General features: G+C 45.9%; 1 protein-coding gene across 1 annotated transcript in view; it reads right to left on the bottom strand.

The window, feature by feature from the left end:
* LOC147641623 (uncharacterized) overlaps positions 1–15,877 on the bottom strand; it is a 58,849-nt gene that overhangs the window by 41,686 nt on the left and 1,286 nt on the right. The gene's annotated exons all lie outside the window — the stretch shown is intronic.

The raw sequence follows: 15,877 nt of genomic DNA, 5'->3' as shown, positions 1-15,877 counted from the left end.
TGATGCTTGTGGTGATTGCATAGGAGCTGTCCTAAATCAAGAAGGGCATGCAGTTGCATACGAGAGCCGTCCTTTGCATGATGCTGAGCTTCATATGGATATCTATGAGAAAGAGCTCTTGGCTGTAATTCACGCCTTAAAGATTTGGAAACACTACCTTCTTGGGGCTGAATTTGTAGTCAAGACAGATCATCAAAGCTTGAGATACTTTCTATCTCAAACCAAGCTTTCAGAGAAGCAGATGAGAATGGCAAATTTTCTTTCCATGTTTCATTTTCAGATTGTGCATACTCCAGGAAAGAAAAATGTGGTGGCCGATGCACTATCCAGGAGGCCTTATATTGCTCAAATCTCAGTGGCCTCTCATGGAGATCTATCTGCTATGAGAGATTTGTATCATTTGGATGCTGATTTTTGCCATATATGGACTGATTTGATGGCTGGTCATTCTCATGCCTCTTATGTTATCAACGAGGGTTATCTAATGAAGGATAATTGCATATGTGTGGTGAAGGATCTGCGTCCAAAGGTTATGGACGAATGTCACGCTCCACCATATGCTGGTCATCGAGGTATTATGCCTACTACTCGCATGATTCAGAGGTATTTCTTTTGCCCAAGCATGCGTAAAGACATTGAGGCTTATGTGCGTGCATGTATTACTTGCCAAAAGGTGAAATTTGACAGGCAAAAGCCTCCAGGTTTGCTTCAGCCCTTGCCTATTCCCTCGCAACCTTGGGAAAGTATCACGATGGATTTTATTATGGATTTGCCTAGATCCCAGCATGGGAATGATGCTATTTGGACTATTGTGGACAGGTTTAGCAAGCAAGCTCACTTCTTGCCCGTCAAGAAAACCATTAAAGCTGATCATATGGTAAAGCTTTTTCTTGCTAATATTTTCAAGCATCATGGTATGCCTAAATCCATTGTTGGGGATAGAGATCCCAGGACTACAAGCCTATTTTGGAGGGCTTTATTTGATAATATGGGTACTAAGCTTGAGTTTTCATCAGCTTATCATCCCCAAACGGATGGCCAAAGTGAAGCTGCAAATTCAGCCGTGTTGGATTTATTGAAGTGTTATGTGGCAGATCAAAAGAGTGCATGGGAGAAGTATCTTCCACTTGTTGAGTTTGCCTACAACAATACGATCCATGCTTCCACAGGAAAGGCTCCGTTTGAGATTATTTATGGCAGAGTGGTCTTGCCACCCATCCTTCGTACAAAGGATGAGATTTTTGCAGCTGATGAATATGTTCGTGACTTGGATGTTGCCTTTGGTCAGGTGCGGACAGCCATTGCAAGATCTCAGGATAAGCATAAAATGGCTGCTGACAAGCATAGAAGGGACATGGAAGTCAAAGAAGGTGATTGGGTATTGCTGAAATTTGAGAAGGCTAGACTTCGGAAGAGGCCAGGACGAGAAGGATCATATCCTAAGCTTTCTCCTCGCTATTATGGACCCTTCAAGGTGATTCACAAGATCAATGAAGTGTCCTACAGACTTGCTTTACCTGGTCATTGGAAGATTCACAATGCTTTTCATGTGAGTCTATTTCGGAAATATGTGGGGCCAGATCCTGATGAGCCTGTCACAGAAGATCCGCCAGAAATTGAAGAGCTTGAGGAGATCCTCCAGCCAGAACAGATTGTTTTTCACAAGGAGAGAAAGCTACCTGCAGGAAAGCTTTCCAGGAGATACCTTGTGAAGTTTAAGAATTATTTGCCTATTGATGCCAAGTGGGTAAATGAGGATTATTTTGCAGATTATCCGCAATTGTTGCAGGCATATCTTGAGGCTTTTCAGTTGAGGTCAACTCCTTAGAAGCCCGGGGGGATGTCACCAATTGGCCGACCATTTGGTCCATTCCTAGTTTTTGCGTCTCGTTCACTTGAGGCCAGGCCGGTGTCTCCTGTGAAGAGGCCAGTATTTTGCTGACATGGACGGGAGCCAGACTGGTGCCACCCGTGTGCTAGCAGGATGGTGTCGTATGGACGGGAGCCAGATCAGTGCCACCCGTGTATGACCTGGACTGTGATCGATCCATGGGACTGTCACGCCATGGAAGAGCCAGTATTCGTGCCGTGTTTTACCTATGGGACTGTCACACCATAGGGAAACTCGTGCCTGGAACTGTGTCTTACCTATGGGACTGTCACTCCATAGGAAGACCAGGTTTTTATGTTTTTATGTCGTGCCAGTTTTGTGCCGACAGATATTTTGTACATGTTCCATGAACGGGAGATATGTCCATGTTACTTTTTGCACATGCACACATATTTTGCATGTTTGAAACTGTTTTCGCATGACATGTATTTGTGTGTTTGCCTGTTTGACGTGTTACTTACTGAGCGGGGACGCCTGCCAGTGAGTCGTGAAGTCTGCCCTGTATTCTGACGAGTTCTAGTGCATGTGAACAGGTGGTAAGTATGTCGCACTTGTTGTTTTAATGTTTTAAATTCTAACCCTTTAATTTATAAGGTTAGGTGTTCACATTTATTTAAAAGTGGGCACCCCCTTTGGGCACCCACTTAGGGGCCAAGGTGGGGAGCCCCACTTTTAAGTGAGTGTGGGGGTGGGCATGGTCACCTACCCCCACTAGTTTCCCCACATGCATGCGTGGGTATCACCAAGGTTAACTCCACATTAATTTATTAAAAAGGACTCCCTCCATCAAGCGTGGGGATCATCGCTTCCTTCTTACGATTCATCAACCGGCGGCCATCTCTTCCATCGTGGCTGGTGGCTGTACACGCCTCAAGCGACTGCAGTACCCTTTGTTTTGCTGGCTGCGCCTACGACCCTACCAAGCGGCTGATGTACTGCTGCTCCTTCAGGCGGTTGTTACTGCTCTCAGACGTGGGCCATCTTCACAGGGCACTGCTGCGCATATTTACCACAGGCGGCTGCTGAATCTGTTGTGCATAGGCGGCTACTGTGTTGCAGCCGGCTGCCACCACCTGAAGGCTACCTGCCTCTGTGCTACTACAGTCGGCTGCCCCTCCACCACTCTTCTTCATGCAGACGCCAAAGCACTAAACCTCTGCTGGTAGCTGTGTATTCTCTCTGCCTTCTTTGCCAGGCGACTAAACTTACTGCAAACTGGCTGCCATCTCCTACTGTACGGCTACATCTGCTTCTGGCGGCTGTTTACCCACAGGCTGTGCTGCCTAGTTCCTCTACAGGCAGATGTAGGCCATCTTCAGCAGCATATTACAGCACCCAGCTGTTGTTCCATCACCAGCAGGCCACGCTCCAGTTACTCAGATGGCTGTATCTTCATGCGTAGCTGCTTCTGTTGGTAGCTGTGTTCCTACAAGAGTACTTTACCTCTCCTAAGGCGGCAGCTCCATCTTCTTTTTGGCTAAAGGTTGTACTTCTTTTCCATTGGCGGCTACTAGAAGTCTTCACATCTCTTGGGTGGTTTCAAAGTCTACACAAACACCACAAGTTTTGGTCTTCTATCAACCATCTACAAGTAAGTGATTTTCAGATTTGAGTAAAGCATTTTATGTTTAAATCTGATAAGGGATTCATCCCTCTACGGCCACACCCGTTCGGTGCCGGGTTGTCCAAGCTGTATTGGCGAACCTCGGTCCAAAGGTGCTGAGATCGGGAGAGCCAGGTGTTAGTACGAGAGCGCCTGTTTGTGCGTGGTCTCGGAACACCAGTGAGGCGCTCTCCGCGGAGTCCAGTGAAAGCACGGGACCGTAGAGACTGGACCACACTAGTGGTCATGCTGCTTCGAGTTTTCTTCATCGAAATTCGAGCCTACTTGTTTGGTACTGTTTTCATATGTACATGGACATTATCTTGTTCTTGGAACCCATGGAGCATTGTATTTATTAAATACTCCCAATAAATATATCATATATTGAGGGGGGGGTCGGCCCGTTCCGGCCCCAGTGCTGGTGTCCATCTTTCCATTTCATTTCATTTAATTTCAAGTTGTTTTAAGTTGTCCATTTCAAATTTGTGGTTTTAAAGTTGTGCTATTAAGCGTGTGGGTGTCCAACGGAGTCTTTCCCACTTGACGGGATCGGTCTCAGTGCGCGTGTGTGGGGTGTGTGTGTGTGTGGGAGCATATATTGATACCAGGTTCTACACCCGATATTGGCACTAATGACATTAGTGGGGATGTCATAGTATTTAGATACTATGCATGATGGAGTTGATGGTTATATAGTCTTATGGATAACTACCATGAGTTTATAACTCACAGTTTCTGATTAGGTGAATTTGGGCATGTTGTTGGATTCATCTAGGTATATATTTATGCTATATTAGTGGACATGCGAATTACACATTGTGAAGTTTTCGTCCAAGTTGCAAGCAAGTTGATATTTTGTTAATTCTTTTTATCTATAGTGGTGCTTATGCCCTATCAACTACCTTTTTGTTGTAATAATTCTTTCTATTTGTTATGTTTCGTTAGTGCTAGGCTTCATTATGGCTAAGTCTGCCTTACATCTCCGGAGTTGTGTCAAAAACTCAGTACGCAGACCTTTCTATAAATGTATGCTCGTGTGTGTGTGTGGGGGGTGTGTGTGTGGAGGCATATATTGATACCAAGTTCTATACCCGCTATTGATGACGTTAGTGGAGATATCGTAGTATTTAGTCGATACTATGCATGATGGAGTTGATGGTTATATAGTCTTGTGGATGACTACCATGAGTTTATAACTTGCACTTTCTGATTAGGTGAATTTGGGCATATTGCTGGATTCATCTAGGTATATATGTATATACTCACTCACTCACACAGCAGCAGGTTTCCTACAAATTAGGGTTAGTTGCAGAAACAAGCAGCTGAGAGAGAGAGAGAGAGAAATGAAATGAAATGAAATGTTATATTAACGTCTTCAAAAGGCCATAATGACCTATGAGACCAAAAGTTACATCATGGTGGATCTCATACAGTGTCTGGATAAAAAAACCAAAAAATGAAAAATAAAGATGATACTACTAGCACCTAGAAAATGAAACTAGAACTGGAAGGTAAACAGAAACCCTTATAGGGTGTGAATATAGTGAGGGGGGGGGGGGGGGGGTACGCTATGGAGGTGAGTGGAATATAGTGAGGGGATACAATATCATGTGGGACGGAGGGCACACTATGGAGGTGCCTCCATCTCATAATATGTGCCGCATCGGACGCTGGCGGATCTCCTCAATATCCTCTGTGGTCAGCACCCTGACTGGGTCTCCCGCATGCCTCGCAAGAATAATCCGAATCCGCCGCTGCAACCTCCGTCTATGCTGGGATGCCCTCCTCCGTAGTCGTGGGCGTCTAGACCACCCAAGCTCAATCGCACGATCAATCAGTGTACCTCTGGTGTGGGCGGTATCCATGTCCTGCTGCTGCTGTGGTCCATCTAGCGCAGTGATGGCTGGACTAAAGAAGTCTGTAATGTGCCTCTGAGTCTCGCTCTCTGTGCGCCTAAGCAGGCTATCTCTATGTCTCCGCAGCTCAAGCAAGAACAATCCCAAACACCTCTGGTCCTCGTACCCCATGACTCTGGAAAGTGGTCAAAAACCCTCTCTGAATAAACAGTGGAAACGACCACGTATCTCATAGTATGCAGTACAATGGCATATATAATGCAGCTCTGTCTCTGGCTCCCCATGGCATACTCGGCATATCCTGGCCTCAGCTGGTATACCTCTATATCGGCCAATCTCAATCTCAAGCTGGTGTGAGGATGTGCGAATCTGACCAATAGCACATCGTACTGCATGAGACAAGTGTACATCCATGTAACTGGGTCTAATCACAAAACCATCTGCTGTGAGCTGAAGAAAATGCTCTCTGTAGAAAGCCATCTTCGTGCCCAGCTCCTCAGTCGGCTGTATCCATGTCCTCCTAATGTCCCAGCTGAACTAAATCCTGACGGATGAGTCTGGTAATCTCTGTCCGTGTGAGAGTGAGAGAGGGTGCCTCCAGAGAATACTGGAAGGGAGGCAATCTGTCCATGCTAAAACCATGTGCCTGGAACCAAGATGTCATCTGTCCATACCAACAAGCAGTGTCTCCCTGTAAAGCTAATTGTCGGGAGGACTCCAGGGCGAGGCGTGCATATCTGTCTCGGGGGAGATCCCACAAGCCATGTATGTAGGAGACTGATCTCGTAAGAGCCTCAATCACCAGAGGGGCAGCCGCGAGAGAGAGAGAGAGAGAGAGAGAGAGAGAGAGAGAGAGAGAGAGCAAGACACAAGATGTGTGGTGATCACGAATGCAAGTCAACCCTTGCATGTGAGTCACTTCCATAGAATATACAAGTACAAAAGTTATATGGATAGAGCATCCTTTCACATTTGATATCCAAGGGGAAAAAGCACATGGAAAAAAGGACCCTTGGTTAAGCCCTGTTCACACGTAGCACTACTATAAGTGAGCATATGTCTACAAATCCCCCTTGTAGTGGAAGTGTGAACCTGTACAAGGTAGTAGATTACTCTCTATATGAGAGTAATCCCAAAGCTTTGCGTAAAGCTTCAAACTTCTCTCGAGATAAAGCCTTTGTGAATCAATCTGCAACATTATCCTGTGTAGGGCAATAAGATAAACTGATCTCCCCTCCATGTAACCTCTCTCTGACATAGTGATAATGAATCTCAATGTGCTTGGTATGTGCATGAAATACGGGATTTCGTGCCACAGCCATAGTACTTTGGCTATCAATGAGAATGGTGGTGGGTGTCTGTAAACCGGCCTTCAGAAACCCAAAGGGCGGTGGAACAAACACTCGCACATAAAACACTTCAACACCATTGAGGACCTAGAAAAGGAAAACAATCAGGGGGAGCTAGAGTGTTCCTGCAAAAAGTACACGGACACCGATTGGCCCCAAATCGCAGTGGCGCCCCTTGCGGTATTTCTTTAATTGATTTTAAGAGCTTTGATTACAATATAAGGCTGGTAATTCAGCCGTCCCAGTAGAACTCCTGAAGCCTGCAAAGAACCTGCATCTGGCTTCTTGTCCACACGGCATCCACAAATAAATCCAGCCATTGTTCACATCGAAAGACTCTCTCACATTGAGTCCGCATACAGAAGCTTTCTCCCATGATCAAGGCTGCCACAACCATCCATAGCCTCTCACACTATGAACAGCATCACACCCTGACACATCCAGTGCTTCTGCATCACAACACAGACTCCCAAACTGTCTCTCAAAAGAGAACTCGCATCACAGCACAGCATACCATACAGTTGACACACCTGTACAAACCCTCTCTACCTTCCAAGGGTACTATCCATCTCTGTCATGGATTCCCTGACCCCTGTCTTGTCAGTAGCAAGGCTGTACCAAACATGTGTCCACTCCTGTACCTTCTGCCTGCATGTGACCTATCTCCTGGAGAAACCCAAAAACATGTTTCCTCGCCAACAACGGCACACATCTAGTTACCTGTTCCCTCATGAAACATCTGGCAACATAGAGATGCCCATAACTGTAGGTCCCACTGTTCCTTTCTAGCAGGAAGAAAACAATCTGCTCCATGAGCACGCAGCCATGCGAGCTTGCATCACTCCCATGCCAAGAAACATAACCAAAAGACCTTGTACTTGCAGCCAAAAACTCAAGCACATAGCTGAATTTGCAACCAAGCAAAAACAGCCCATAATCAGTCCATAAACTGACCCAAAACAACCTTGTTGCAAGAGGGATTAGCACCATGTGCACCTCTGTAGTCCTGGCCACCTGAGCACCAAGCGAGAGAGAGAGAGAGAGAGAGAGAAAGCGCTGCAGTCTGCCTGCTTTCCACGAGCCAAAAAGCACACGCATGGCCTAGCTTTCTATGTGCCATCTGTACCCTGGAGATGTGCTGCCTGCGGCTGTACAAGACTGAACTGTCCCGCCTATACCTGCTGGACAGAACTGTCCTTATCTGCCTGTATGTACCTGTTCGTACAAGTTTACACCTGCACAGTAGGCGCCTGCACCTGCAGCACCCGTACCAGCCTGTATCAGCCTTCTCACAGCTGCTGTACTGTACGGCTATTCTCCACGCAGTCAACCGGCCTGCTTTCTCCTCTCTTCCACGCAGCCAACTTCTACGCAGCCACTCCAAAAAGCACATGCGCATCCCACAAGAGTAAGGCGCCTCCTGCTTTTTCTGCCCAAAAAGCACACGTGGCCCCAAATATAGCATAAGGGCCACGTTTCTTTAATGAAAAGCTTTATCAATGACTACAAAGGTTTTTAAACCTTTCAAGCTAAAATTCCTTTGCCCCCTTTCACACATGGGGTTATCCACACATGGGCTTCCATAATCACTCCCACCTGATGCCATTCACACTGTCCACCATGTCCCCGTACACATCTGCATCTTGTCCAGAGAAAAACACAGGGTCATGACATACCCCCCTCTTGAAAAATGGCAAGCGTCCTCGTTTGCACTCAATGGCACAGTAAAGCATCTCATGAGCACAGACACCCCATATGGCAAAAACAATGGCCTTCCAATGCATCTGGATGATAGAACAATCATCCTGCACAATAAGCCACACTGTCCTCTTGCTTGTTCCTTCAGAACCTACAGCAAAAGTCTAAAACCAAATGGAAACACGTTAACTGTGTTAGCCAAAAACAAAACCATGCATCATTCTACATATGGCATACATATGCATGACACATACATGCATTCGCAAACAATATGCTCCTCAAGATGCTCTACCTACTCCAAAGTAACAGTCTAAGGGCTGCTCGCAAGCCTTACGCCCATGGGCATCCCGCAGGACCCACGACTGAAGGTAAAACATGAGCATATGAAAGCACTCAATGCATCCAAACACTACATCTACCAAGTACTTTCCCACATATGTCTCATGGCCATCCCGCAGGAGTTACACCCAATGGTGCATCCATGACATAATAAAGCACTTGATGTATCATACCAACATACATGCAGCACATGACACAATGCAGAGTATTTCCCAATGTATTCTCAATGGTACCAGGATCCAATGGCACCAGAATACAAAAATACCTCTACCTCAAAAAGTGAATGCATACATGCACAAACAGAGTTCGATCCATATTTCCATGAACCAAACCAACTCTAGGACTGCTCGCAAGACTTATGCCCTCCATAGAGTTATCCATAGTTGCAGTTAGAGTTCCAGGTGCGCGCGACTGTGAACCATACTCAACCACCATCTCATGTGTCTAGAACACAAGATCATAGAAGTCCCATAAGCAGATGTACTGTCAGCCTCAGTACCTTCGGGTGAATACAAAGATGTCACCAAGCGACTCCTAGATAACAAATGAGCCTGTCTGTAACAACAAGGGAGCGGAGGTGCTACCCCCCTCTTGAGCATCAGGCAATGCTCCAGACCTATGCTCTGCTGAACCTGAATGAGCCGTAACAAGAGTCGACTCCAACTCATAGGCATCAAGATAAAGCTGCAACTCCTGAGGTGAATCTGCTAAGTCACCCTCCTCCATCCACTTCGCATCCATCAGTGAACCTCCTCCATCCACTTCGTATCCAGCAGTGAATAGCTCTTGAACTTCACAGGATAGCGAGGGGAAACCTTATCCTGTACCTTTCTTTCCTTTATGTGCCAGCATATGCTCAGGAATAAGAACCTCGTCAAGTTCCTCCACTTCCATCTGAGCCTCATCTGATACATCCTCAGGCACCCAAAACCTGCTTGCACTCCACCCAAGTGATAAGCACAAGTCCTCGATGAAGCATAGTAGATCACCACAAAGAAACTGTCTTCCGAACCCATGAAGCCTCTATGAAGATACCACCGGTGACAAATTGTCGAAAGCCATAGCCTTCAACGCATCTCCTGCACCATAACACTTCAACTGCTTCTTGTTCTTGGCCGACTACTTCTTGTCCTTGGTGTCTTTTCTCCTGAACTTCATCTTCAGCTCTTGCTCTTCACCTCATATAGGCAAAGACACAAAATCCTGTACTGTATCCTGCACTTCCTTTTCACTTTCCTCATGTTGAAGCTTTTGATGTGACTCTCATGAGACAACCACGAGCTCGCCCCCTTAGGAAAGTTGGCGATTGTCCCGACCAAAGCAACCACGGACTCGCCTCCTTGAGAAAGTCGACGATGTGTCCCGGCAACGGAACCTTGTAAACCGGCCTTCAGAAACCCAAAGGGCGGTGGAACAAACACTCGCACATAAAACACTTCAACACCATTGAGGACCTAGAAAAGGAAAACAAACAAGGGGAGCTAGAGTGTTCCTGCAAAAAGTACACGGACACCGATTGGCCCCAAATCGCAGTGGCGCCCCTTGCGGTATTTCTTTAATTGATTTTAAGAGCTTTGATTACAATATAAGGCTGGTAATTCAGCCGTCCCAGTAGAACTCCTGAAGCCTGCAAAGAACCTGCATCTGGCTTCTTGTCCACACGGCATCCACAAATAAATCCAGCCATTGTTCACATCGAAAGACTCTCTCACATTGAGTCCGCATACAGAAGCTTTCTCCCATGATCAAGGCTGCCACAACCATCCATAGCCTCTCACACTATGAACAGCATCACACCCTGACACATCCAGTGCTTCTGCATCACAACACAGACTCCCAAACTGTCTCTCAAAAGAGAACTCGCATCACAGCACAGCATACCATACAGTTGACACACCTGTACAAACCCTCTCTACCTTCCAAGGGTACTATCCATCTCTGTCATGGATTCCCTGACCCCTGTCTTGTCAGTAGCAAGGCTGTACCAAACATGTGTCCACTCCTGTACCTTCTGCCTGCATGTGACCTATCTCCTGGAGAAACCCAAAAACATGTTTCCTCGCCAACAACGGCACACATCTAGTTACCTGTTCCCTCATGAAACATCTGGCAACATAGAGATGCCCATAACTGTAGGTCCCACTGTTCCTTTCTAGCAGGAAGAAAACAATCTGCTCCATGAGCACGCAGCCATGCGAGCTTGCATCACTCCCATGCCAAGAAACATAACCAAAAGACCTTGTACTTGCAGCCAAAAACTCAAGCACATAGCTGAATTTGCAACCAAGCAAAAACAGCCCATAATCAGTCCATAAACTGACCCAAAACAACCTTGTTGCAAGAGGGATTAGCACCATGTGCACCTCTGTAGTCCTGGCCACCTGAGCACCAAGCGAGAGAGAGAGAGAGAGAGAGAAAAAGCGCTGCAGTCTGCCTGCTTTCCACGAGCCAAAAAGCACACGCATGGCCTAGCTTTCTATGTGCCATCTGTACCCTGGAGATGTGCTGCCTGCGGCTGTACAAGACTGGACAGAACTGTCCTTATCTGCCTGTATGTACCTGTTCGTACAAGTTTACACCTGCACAGTAGGCGCACCTGCAGCACCCGTACCAGCCTGTATCAGCCTTCTCACAGCTGCTGTACTGTACGGCTATTCTCCACGCAGTCAACCGGCCTGCTTTCTCCTCTCTTCCACGCAGCCAACTTCTACGCAGCCACTCCAAAAAGCACATGCGCATCCCACAAGAGTAAGGCGCCTCCTGCTTTTTCTGCCCAAAAAGCACACGTGGCCCCAAATATAGCATAAGGGCCACGTTTCTTTAATGAAAAGCTTTATAAATGACTACAAAGGTTTTTAAACCTTTCAAGCTAAAATTCCTTTGCCCCCTTTCACACATGGGGTTATCCACACATGGGCTTCCATAATCACTCCCACCTGATGCCATTCACACTGTCCACCATGTCCCCGTACACATCTGCATCTTGTCCAGAGAAAAACACAGGGTCATGACATTGTCTGCTGACACTCACGAAGATCAGCCAATCATCTCCCCAACCATACACAATCTACTGTAGCTGTGAAGGTTGCCCCGTACTCAGCTTCGCAAGTAGATGTAGCAATCGTGGGTTGCTTTTGCTCAACCAAGATATGCATGAACTGCGAAGAAAAAAACAATTTCCACTGGTGGATTGCCTAGTATCATAATCACCAACCCAATCTGAATCACTGTATGCATAAAGCTGCAAGCTGCCCCCCTTGGGATAGAACAAACCAAGATCTAGGGTACCCTGAAGATAACGGAAAATGCGTTTGACTGCTTGCCAATGCTTTGTGCCTGGGCTGTGCATGAATTTGCTCAACAAAGACACCCCAAAAGATATGTCGAGTCTCATGTTACACAAGTAAATGAGGCATCCCATTACCTGGCTGTAAATGCTGGCCTCAAAAGGCTCACCAATACCATGCATAGTAAGCCGCATACTTGGTTCTACTGGAGTAGAAATTGGCTTCCATTCTTCCATGTGAGACCTTTTTAGCACCTTTTTATGTACTTAGTTTGCTGCATAACAATGCCATCATCTCTATGCGTAAACTGTACGCCAAGACAGTAGTGTAAAGGCCCCAAATCTGACATATCAAATTCAACTTTCAAATCAGCCTTGAAATCTGAAATTTGTTCTTTTCTAGTCCTTGTTATGAGCATGTCATCTACATACAAGATGACTCTGAGAATATCGGCACCTGTTTTCTTCACATACAATGTGCTTTCAGCTGGACTATTCACATAACCCTGGCTGGTTAGATGAGCATGTATTTTATCATACCAAGGTCTTGGAGCTTGCTTTAACCCATACAATGCTTTTTTAACTTGCATACTTTATGTTCCTCACCGAAAACTACAAAACCAATGGGCTGATTTACATATACTTCTTCCTGTAAATCCCCATTTAAGAATGCAGTTTTTATGTCCAACTGATGCACTTTCCATCCTTTATGTGCAGCCAATGCAATCACTGATCGGATTGTAGTCATTCTCGAAGTAGGAGCAAAAGTCTCCTCGTAATCTATTCCCTTTTTTTGAGAATAGCCTTTAACCACAAGTCTTGCTTTGTACGTGTCAGCGATACCATCAGACGTCCTTTTGAATTATACACCCACTTTGTTCCAATGACATTCTTGTTTTTCAGTAAGTCCACTAGATCCCAAGTATTGTTCTTCTGTGCTTCTTCATAAGAAGAAGGCTCTTCTAAATCAAAGAGACCACCCATGGCTAATGCAAACTCCCCATGATGCATATTTGATGCATGGTTGGAACTAGCCCTTGTTCTACTTTTCAGTGGAGCTGCAAGTTTGCTATCTTGCAAAGTTCTCAGCAACCATCTTGGCACCGACTTGGCTGTGTCTATGGCTATTTGCAAATCCCTCATGTAAGGCTGATGTATATGCTGAAGTACTCCTTGTGAAGAAATGCTGAAGTCAGCCTGAAGGTATGCTGAAGACAAACGCAGAAGTACACCTGAAGGTGAAAACGCTGAGATCAGCCCTGATGTAGGTGATGACAAACGCAGAACATGCCCCTAATGTAGGTGATGGAGAAATGCTGTAGACAGCCCTGATGTAGGCGATGACAAGCGCTATAGACAGCCCTGATGTAGGCGATGACAAACGTTGTAGACAGCCCTGATGTAGGCGGCCTCCACCAGCAACAAAGAAGGCAGATTGGGCGCTGATGAGGAACCAGATGTTGGCGACCAGCAGTAGAGAAGGTGCTCTTTGACTGATGCGTTGAATAAGGATGCATCTCATATTTATATGGAAAGGGAGGGTGCTGGTCGGCCAGCAGAGGCAGTCGGCCAGCAAATAATAGTGAAGTTAAATGACTAAATAGCCCTTTTTGGGCTGGGTAAAATACCCTTTTGGGTATATTTTCACACCCCCCCCTCTCATACCAAAAAGGGATCATGAGAGAAGATGAAGGGAAAACAACTTTGGTTGTCAAAGATGAGGACCATGTGATTTGAGACCGGAGTAGAGGCTTCTGAGTTTGGGAGAGATACTGGAAGAATGCCACAATGGAAGAGGTTTTCACATGCATGAACGCCCATTTTTGGGCTTTCATTCATACATGCGCCCCAAACACAAAAACAGAATGCTATGCATAGGGAATGCAAGATGGAAAAAAATGCAATGCAATGGGTTTTCATATGAGCCATGCCCTCATGGGGTTTTCACTGACTCATGTGCCCGATACAAAAATGATAAAAAATGTGAAAGGAGAGGAAGATCCCCTTCTCAATGTGCGAAGGATGATGGTGGTGGACCGATACCGATCCAATCACGAAGACGCTCGAGAATGGGGCAGTTGACGGACTTCGTAAGGATGTCTGCATGGTTGTCCGCCGTAGGAATGTACTAGAGTCGGATGGTACCAAGCTCAACCTGTTCCTTGGTAAAATGAAAATGGACACCCACATGCTTGGTACGGTTAGAAAAAATAGGATTACCACCAAGGGCACTCTGACTGTCGACGAAGATGATAGAAGCGGTGTCAATGGGGAAACGCATCTCCGAAAGAAGCTAACAAAGATACATAGCCTCAATGGTGGCGTCACAGAGGGCTCCGTATTCGGCCGCAGCGGAAGAACCTACAACGGTATCCTGCTTTTTGCTAGACCAAGAGAAAGGGACAGATCCAAGGGAGTACAAATAACCACCATGAGAACGTCGAGAATCGAAATCACCAGCCCAGTCGGAATCCGTGTAACCACGCAGGGTGATCCCACGACTGTAGTGAAGTCCATACAAATAGGTACCTAGAACAACTCTTATTGTTGAACTCCAATGTGGCCCCTTAGGAGCATTGAAATACTGACTTAAAATGGATGTGCAATAGGAGATATCAAGACGAGAATTTTTGAGCCAGATTAGTTTCCCAACCACTTGGCGGTAGGCTCGCTCTTCATGTGTAGGTGAGTCCACTTTCTTTGATAGACTGACGGTGGGATCCAATGGAGTAACCACAGGGATAGCACCATCAAGAAAGTAGGAAGTAATGAGTTGGAGACAGTACTTCTGTTGAGACACAAAAATACCATTAGGATGTTGAACCACCTCCATGCCAAGGAAATATGAGAGAAGACCGAGATTAGTCATCTCAAAAGTTCGTCTGAGCTGTGCCATGATATCAACCATTTTGGCTTGATGTGAACCATAAATAATGAGTTCATCGACATACACCACTAGGTAGCAAACCATCCCTTGATCAGTGTGAATATAGATATTGGGGTCACAGTGAGATGGTTGAAAACCTTGGCTGCGAAAAAATTTGGCATGCCAGAATCACGCATGGTTTGTTGATACCATGCAAGGTAAAGAGTCCTTGGGTGGCTATCGAGAGGAGGAAGCCTCCTCAAGAGGTGAAGTTGTAGGTGACTAATGGGGTTCATGTGGCACAATCTAAGATTCTTGTTTAGTTGGTATGGGCAACAAAAGGCGAAGTAAATCTCGCTCACCAAAGACAACGTCTCGACGAACGAAAACTTTGTTTGATCTTGGATCAAAAACTTTGTAAGCCTTTGATTCAGAAGAGTAGCCCACAAAAATGGAGACTCGCAGTATGGACTGGCACTGCTTCATGTGCAGGACACACCTGACCTCGAACGCGTAGTAGAGTGGAACCCTGGCTTACTCGTCCTGGACTAGGGTCACATGGAACCATTTTCCACTCTAGATCCTGTACCTTCTTGTTCAGATATGTCTACGTGACATGCGAGATCACATACTTTAACAGGGTTGTCAATCCTTAAACAAACAAATAAGCAAGCAAGAGAAAAAAGGAGCAATAGCCAACAAGGACATCTATGCTTGGTTGCAAGTAAACTTTGTTGAGTAGGGCAGGTAAACTAGCTAGTGGGAAGCATGTCCACATCACACCAGATTAAGGTGTACACATGACACCAACACCACCCAATGATGGAGTCTACGTCTACCATGTAGACAATGCCAAATCGGGAGCCTATGATCTAGTCCTAAACTTGACACATGTAGACTATGTATAAGCAAAAGTAGACCTATGCAAGGAATCCTAACCCACATGCACAAAACTGGCTACAAATGCAAAAATGCAAACCCTAATTAAT

This window comes from Cibotium barometz, chromosome 1 (genome assembly GCF_041138505.1).
Source record: "Cibotium barometz isolate CiBa-2024 chromosome 1, ASM4113850v1, whole genome shotgun sequence".
NCBI lineage: Eukaryota > Viridiplantae > Streptophyta > Polypodiopsida > Cyatheales > Cibotiaceae > Cibotium > Cibotium barometz.
Note: the sequence above shows the minus strand (reverse complement) of the source record. Positions and strands in the feature narration are given on the sequence as shown.